The sequence below is a fragment of the Leuresthes tenuis genome, unplaced genomic scaffold, assembly GCF_036924035.1.
Source record: "Leuresthes tenuis unplaced genomic scaffold, fLeuTen1.0.hap1 SCAF_11, whole genome shotgun sequence".
NCBI lineage: Eukaryota > Metazoa > Chordata > Actinopteri > Atheriniformes > Atherinopsidae > Leuresthes > Leuresthes tenuis.
Genome location: NW_027325365.1, coordinates 14,881,314 through 14,889,657, shown reverse-complemented (window position 1 = coordinate 14,889,657; position 8,344 = coordinate 14,881,314).

Below are 8,344 nucleotides of genomic sequence, written 5' to 3'. Positions count from 1 at the left end.
TTTTTAAAAGATACACAATGAAGTACACAGGTTACGCACGCTACAAAAGCACGTGGGTTGGCCAAATCACAAAATGTGCAACTTTTCAACTTGCATCACAATATGTTTACTTTGGTAACAGCCAAATCATCATAAAGCCAAATTATTTCTCAAGTACATTTATTTCCTTCATCTGCGGTTTGGCCACAGACTGTTGGCATCCTAACACCATCATTCCTAAATTTGATACTGAAACAAAAATTTTAGATTGTCAGCTGGTCCTTAAGCCACATTCAGAGCAGAGGATGTTCTCCACAAAATCAATGCAAAGATGAGTCTGTGCTATACAATAGCCATTGTTTTGATTAAAATATGACATTTTAAATGTTTGACAGAAGAGTTATGATGAGTATTCCAGCAGTCTTTTAGGGAATTCAGGCCAGTGGGGTAAATAGGTAAAAATCATCTGTCTGAAATCTGTGTATACAGTGTCATATAAATCAGTGTCCGCTTAGTGAGTAGAGGTCAATTTTGTACTTCTCTCATTCCCATCTTAAAGGTCATGGATGAGTTTGAGTGTGCCTGTCAGCTCTAACACACTGAAAATTCAGGACGAAGGCACAACGTACAGTCCTCTTCCCCTCAAGTCACATCAGAGTGTGACTGTGGCTCTGAGTATCCCACCCAGTGGCTCCAAACAGCTCAACCGTTGAGACTAATCCCTTGTTGTGTGTACTCAATGAGCATGTACACATTGGTGCAAGTGTGTGTGTGTTGAACAGGATAGTTACACATGTCATCTCAGGACGCGAGAGGGGTTGAGACGGTGACAGAGTGTGTGTATTAGGGAGATCATATGTGCAGTCGGCACCGCAGGTCTCACAACACGCAGATTATAGGATGGAAGGAGTCTAACCATGGAGATGCAGCTGAAGCTTTACCTCAGACACACATAGTAAACAATCTGTTTCAGTCTGCAACCTGACAGTGTCACGTTGGTGCCTGGCTGCCACAGAATTAGGAGCTCAGTAGAGGATCAACCAGCATCTCTAACTATAATTGACAGCAGTTGTGTGCTGCATGCAGTTTTCCTAGCAGGCTCAACCCCAACTTACTGCATTTCCCCTCACTCTAGTAATATCGATGATCGATAAACGGTAAACAAACCTGGACAAAGATGTTCCTCTTTGACTTCAAAGTTATTTTGAGAAAGACACTGAAATTCTTCCAGAGAGCTGCAGCCACTTTAATCTGAATTTGAAATAGTGTTACTTTGAAATTTGAAAGCCGTGGATCATTGAATAACGGGTCTTCAATAACTTGGTTGCAGTCAGAGCAAAGTAGAGTGCTGTAAGGCTCTTAGAGGGATAATATATTATTAAGCCAGAAACATGGATGAATATTTTACCTGATTCATCACTGCTGACTACAACCCTTGACTCCTGCAATCCAGTCGTCTGTGTCATGGGTGACGGACCTGCCACAGCCTTTGGATCTGTAGGAACTAATTTTGTCTTATTAATAATTTAGCATCAAACTGTTCAACGAATAGAAATAAATTCTGTTTACATGCTTTGTTTTTCACCTTTTACACTTTGCTTGTTTAAAACAGCAATTTTTATCTCTACACAGGTCTTTCTCCATCTTTTATCTTTGCATTTCTCTTTCTATATTTTGTCCTTTCTATCATAGTTTTTGGAATCGCAAAGAAGCAAGCATGCTCTGTAAAGTTAGGGTGGAGTTTTACGATGCGATGGGGTCATACTGCAGACTGCAGAGGGGCAAATGGTGAATTAGGCTGCTCTCTTGTGTCATTGGGAGCAGAACGGTACACGCCTGCAGCCAGCCAACCGTGGATAAGCAGAGGAGACTCTCAGCTAAATAATTCATTCCAATGGGAGCCTTCTGAACACACGCACACGCAAATGCAGGGTGCTCTCCTGTTCACAAGTGGCTGCTATTTGAGGCAGAAAGTTTCACACTCCCTATACACAAAAAACGTACAGTCACACAGGAATGTAAAAAAACAAGCTTCTAATTTTACTCTTTTATGAATATTCATAGAAAGATGAAGAAACATTATCTTGGAATTACACCCCCTCCCCAAAAAAGCAACAACATTCTGATGGAATAAATGAAGCATCAATGTAGTCTGCTCCTGCAGAACTGGAGCACTGATAGAGAAGGACGACCTGAAGAGATCTGAGGCAATTAAGTACAGCCAAACAGACATGCAACAACACACAGCTTTAGGCTACAATATTCATCACATATGTAAAGACTAGAATGACAAAATTACCAAAAGGAGAAAGACACAATGGAAAATCATAACAACGATCCTTGAGAGAGAAGTTTGAAGTTTTTTTTGGATTATTGCTTTCCCATCTCAGTCTGTGACTGTGGGTCACAATGCAAGACGCTGCTGTCACATAAGATTCAATGGCAAAAACTACAAACAAACAATAATGACAGCTAGTATGGGGAAAAAAAGCCTAAATCATTCATCCATCCCACTTTGTTCAATTCAGGGTCACAGAGGAAGCTGAAGCTTATCCCAGCTGGAGGGTACACCCGAGACAGGTCACCAGTCCATCAGAGAGACAAACAAACTAAACAATCATCCATGTACACGCTCACTCCAAGGGTTAATTTAGCATCCCCATTTAGCCTGACATGTTTGTTTTTGGTCTGTGAGAGGAAGGTGGAGCACCCTAGGAGAACCCGCACACGCACAGCAAGAGCATTCAAACTACATAGAAAGGCTGAGATTTGAATCAGGAACCTTCTTGTTGTGAGGCGACAGCATCACAAACCAATTTTATCTGTCATGTGCATTACTAGTCTGGTTTTGTCAGCCAAAATTGCTGGTTCAAATTGCTATTGTATCATATTGATTTATTTATACTTTCTTAATAATTTGTATGCCATCAACCTGCCAGGGACAGCAGCTTGAAATTAGCTTGGAAAGCCTTTATCTGGTTCATTTATTCCTCAGACCCATGCACTCATCCCCTTTTGAATAAATTAACATAATCCTGTACATAAGTATCTTTTTCAAAATAGAACAAGTTTACCTCTGTCACTGACATTTTAGCACACCAAACAACCGCAAACACAGAAAAGACAAGCTAAAAAACATGCTGGTTCATCTGATTGTTTTCTGTATCAAACAGTTGAGAGCTTTCTTGACCGGTTATTTTACTATAGCCAGCTCAAGCTCGGGGTCAAATTCAAACATTACATACATCATTTGTCATATTTCTTTCTTTGAATACACTTCAGGATTGTGAGACAGGTGTGGCAAATGAGATGATGAATTTATTTCACATTTGTTGTTACTATCATGGCATGAATTTTCGCAGTTTAGTTTAATTTGCTTGCAGCAATTTGAATGCTTTGAACAAATATGAGGATGTGCTTACAGACTGAATCTGCCAGGAGCTTGGGGTCATAGCTTTTCTAGTGCTGTCAGTTAGGATTTATGTGAATGTGACACATTGCACATGTGAGTACATAAGAGAAGAAACCTCATTATTTATCTGACTTGTCTTAAGGTAATTGAAGGTGGCACAACGTTCTTGCAACTATTGATAAAAAATAATTAAGAATTTCTTATCCCCAGAGCCGTAAACGCAATGAAACACTCGTGGGCAGTGGCACTCAAGGGCAAACACATGGAGACTAGACACAAACCCAGCCGTCCTGTCTGCTGAGACCCCAGGGTGCACATCTCTGAGGGTTTCTGCATCAGTGGAGCCCCCATACATACATGCATATTTGCAGATATGCAGGGCAGACATAACTAGTGTGTGTAAGCTAAACACAGACAAAAATATGCAAAAACAAATTTGCATACATGCAAAGTGCCACATGTTTAGGTAGGGAGACACAATGTTGCAAATGTGCACATGCATTCTCATTTAACAACACACCAAACACACATACATAAAAACATACAGTGAACACATTCACAAACACACAAAGCGCAGCTGACTCAGTTCAATCCCCCTCTGCAAACTGGCTCTTGATGGAGGCGCTCTGACACAAACACACGCAAAAGTATATATCCTGTTGTAACACTGAAAATGTAGAGGTGTCTGTCATACTCAACAGTAATGTCTGGCTGGAATCTGCTCAACAAACTACTGCGACCAGTTTCATGAGGGAACTATTTTTTGTCTGTCTGGTTTTGGCTCAGCTGCAGGAGCAGAGTGGTTCAGGGAACAGCGCCATGTGACACAGATTAGTGGAGCTCCGAGGCATTTCGGATCTTCTCGTCCTCTCTTTTTATATTCTGTAGTGTGCAGAGACCTGGGACAGCTGCAAGCCAGAAACACAGGTGAGGTCTCCAGCCTGAAAACACTTCCTGTGTAAATTGTTCACATTTAGGTTTGCCACCTCTGGTTGGTATTTATAGGTTGTTGTGAGATAATTGTGGTCAATTAAAATGTTTATGTGGAAAACCCAAAGGCTGTCTTGTGTTGAGTAAGAATCCAAAGAACCAAAGATTTTTGTTACAAAGCATTAACCATATCACTGCACAAATAGATGTATGTATTTACTCATTGTTTGAGGCTCATACTCATGTCAGTGGGAGTGAATGTCAACGTTAATGATGTCTTTGCTGAGCTGCAATGTTGCCTAACAGTACCAGACCACCTACTTTCAATCAACACTAAATTGTTTTTGTATTATAATTTCACTTGTAAAAATGACAAAAATTATGTAATAATGCTCTGAATTTAGCCGAATCCATTGCATAAGGAAATATTTTCTCTGAATCTTTTGGTGATATCACGATTATGTATTGTAGATGATGCAATATTCAAAGTCTTCAACATTTTAGGCCGAGGATCATCATTTTAAAATTTCTCCACGTTTTTGCAGATCGTTGACCCTCTCCCTTTATTTACCTCTGAGACTCTGCCTTTCTATGGTACTTTTTTAAAATTTCCAAATATGTTTCTGACCTGTTGCCAATTAACACAGTTAGTTGCAACACATTCCTTCAGCTGTTTCTGTTTAGCGCCATTTACTTTTCCAGCCCTTTTCATCCTCGACTTTTGGGCGACATGTCGTTGCCATCAAATTCACGATGAGCTAATTTTTTTCATGAGACAGTAAACTGGCTCACGTTAATACATTTGATGTGTTTTCTATGTTCTATTGTGAACAGAGATTTAGAGATGATCATATTCTGTTCTTATTTACATTTTACACAGCGTCCTGACCTTTTGGGGGTTTATGTATGTTCATAGGATTGCATTTTACACAAGTGTCATGATTATCATTTTGTGCCAACTCAAAGAATTTTCTTTGCCATTTATCTATTTTGAAGACAGCTTTTACATGTCTTGAGTTCAGCACTATATCTCAGCCGAGCTTCAGTGTATGTTCTCTGGAATGACACAATACAAAGAAGTACACATGAAAGAAATAAATTAAAAATTAGACTGCGCATTAGACTGTGCACTTTGCTCACGTTCACAGATTGTGTTGGCTTTAGCCTGCAGACCACGCTTTTAGAGGACAATGATTTGAAGTCTGGAAACTCAGTTCCAGCTCTGAACACCTCGCTCACATCTCACTAAATGTAGAAAACTTGTATGTCTGTCTTTTTTTTTCAATAGCCATTTTTCTGACCTATTTATTGGCAGGTGTTGCTGGGCACCAGAGTAAAAAGTGAAAACTTGCTGCTCTGTTACAAGTGATTCCGCTGCGCTGTCTTTTCCACTCTGCCGTGTGTGTGTTTGCACAGCATGAGAGCAGAGTAGAGAGATGGAAAAACACATTTTCTCTTTTGTCTCAGTGGATGAGCTGTCGATAGTTTCTCATGTTGTCTGGATGAGAAGAGGAACATAAAGAGAGAAAAATACTACACTTAGTGACTACATCAGGCTTTGGGTGACTCGTCAACATAATTGATGACATCGACAACACCGCCTGTGCAAGCAAGCAAGCATCTGAAGTATGAAAACATTTTAGACTGAGATTCAGCAACATGGTGCTTTTAAGCCCTATAAACTAAAAATAGTTAATTACAGCAACACAATGGCAGGAACTTGAGAAAAAGACATTTTCTTGAGAGCTTAATTTGTAACAGCAGATGTTTTGGTTAGATTTTCACAGTTCTAGCTGACTCGATGGGTGTTAGACTAGCAGGGAGTCCCAGTTATCTATCACCTTGACAGTTGCTGAGGTCACACATCACTGCCTGATGAAGATTGGCAAATGATACACATGGATTGTTCAGAGATCGTCATGTGGGCCTTGGCCATCAGATTAGAAATTAACCTAAAGCATTGGACCTCCTAACAAACATGCAACTGAAGATTCCTCTTGAAGAGGTGTAACTTCTCAGGAAACTTCCTACTTCCTTTTGCTTCCTTTAGCTCTTTTGATAACCTTAGTCTGCCTGTCTGACAGCCTACACAGTCACTCTTAATAATTACTTTAAATGCTGAATAGAACACTTGACAGTCACTGATTGCTCTCTTTTTGACCTTGACATTGAATTTTTTGCTAACTTTGAGTCAGATATCAAAGCAGAGTCAATCAGTTGAGGCTTTAGAATAAAGTACCGACTTTATTCTACTCCATAAATGTTTGTGTAACCACTTTTAACTACTCTTGAGATATTTCAGTGCAAAACAATGGATCAACTGACTGAACACCAACATGCACCCATATCACATCCTTTACATCCTTGGAACTAAATGAAAGTATCTTATATCTGTCAAAGAGTCAAGTGTAACCTGTTTTGTTCTACTTATAACTCATTCAACCTAAACTACTGCTCCAGAAACCCATCCTAATGTAATCTAGGGCTTTGATCATTTAGTCAAAGGAGACCTGCCTTTATATTGTTCCCGAAGGCAGGTCTCCTTATAGTGACCATATAAGAATTGATTTCTCCTCTGAAAGAATAGCAGGAATAAACATACATACCCACAAACATACACATCACATTACTGTTTTCACAAACACAAAAAGAAAATGTTCCGTTATACATTATCTTATGGAGACAGAATTGTAACAGTGTCTCATGGGCTTGAGTTTTACTGTCAGGTGCTTTTTTTTTGTTTATATCACGTCACTCAGATAAAGTCTAAGGGAAAATCAGTGTGAACTTTTTAAATGAAATATAATGTGCTAGGTCAATGAATAATAGGGAAACTTTTTTAAGCCCCACAAGTTAATACTGAACTGTTATATCTGAGTTTAGATCACAAAAATCATCCATTAACCTTTGCCTCAATAACTCTTTTTTTTTTTTGCTCCGTCTCTCTGTTTTAGATTCTGGAAAAATATAAAGCATTTTATTCACCAGATTTGGCCAACATCTTTACTGCTAGCTTTCTCTGCTGTTCGTTGGTTCTTCTGAGAATTGAAATATCAAATAACTGAAATTAAACATTATTGATGATTGGGGGAATTTTTTTGATCAGACCATTTTTAAGTTTGGTTAAAAAAAAGAAGCCATCTTAAAGTGACTGTGGGCTTCACTGATATACTACATGTCACAACATTATGAGGGATTAATTTAAAGTATGTGTGATTGCATAAAAAAGCTAATAGTATGGGCATGTGGGAGACCACTGACTTTGTGTTTCCTTTAAAGCATGAGTGAGATTTTAGTCTCTTTTCCTGCATCCCCCTCTATCCTTTAAAATCCTTACAATAACAAACAGATTAAGATGAAACCCCCAGGCCTGGAGAGACAGGGCTGTTTCTTCTTATCAATTAGATATTTCGCACAAGCAAAATTATGCAGGCTTTAATCACAAGCTCAACAACGACTGAGAAAACAAAAACAACACCAAATGCTGGCGGAAAAAGAACACACACATAAACATGCAGAATGCAGAATGCATCGCAGATGCAGAGACTGCCCACTGTCATCTGGGAAGGGACAGGCAGGTTTCCAGCCACCGAGAATTTCTGTTTCCGAATGATTAGAGGCGAGGCGGATGGGACGATCTTGGAGGCAGCAGCTGCCCGCCCTACGGCTCCAAGTGGAGCAGAAAATCAGGATAATTTCATTGTGATAATCAGCCTCCTGTTATCCCTGTCATTTTCACCCATGAAGAAAACTGAAAGGTGGAGCACAAGGGAAAGGGGGTGTGTGAGAGAAATATGTATGCACAAGGAGACAAAGGAGGGAGAAGAAGAAATATAAATACAAAAGATAGAAAACGTGTGCTTCGTGCCTGGCTGGCAGCAGCATATATGCATGTCTGACTGAGTTGTGAGTCTATGTTTGCTGTACTTGTGAACATCTTCATTCTTCCCTTTATCCCTTCATCCCTTCCTCAGTCTCTTTACTTTCATTTCAAACAGAACACTTGTTACCAGGCAGTTACTT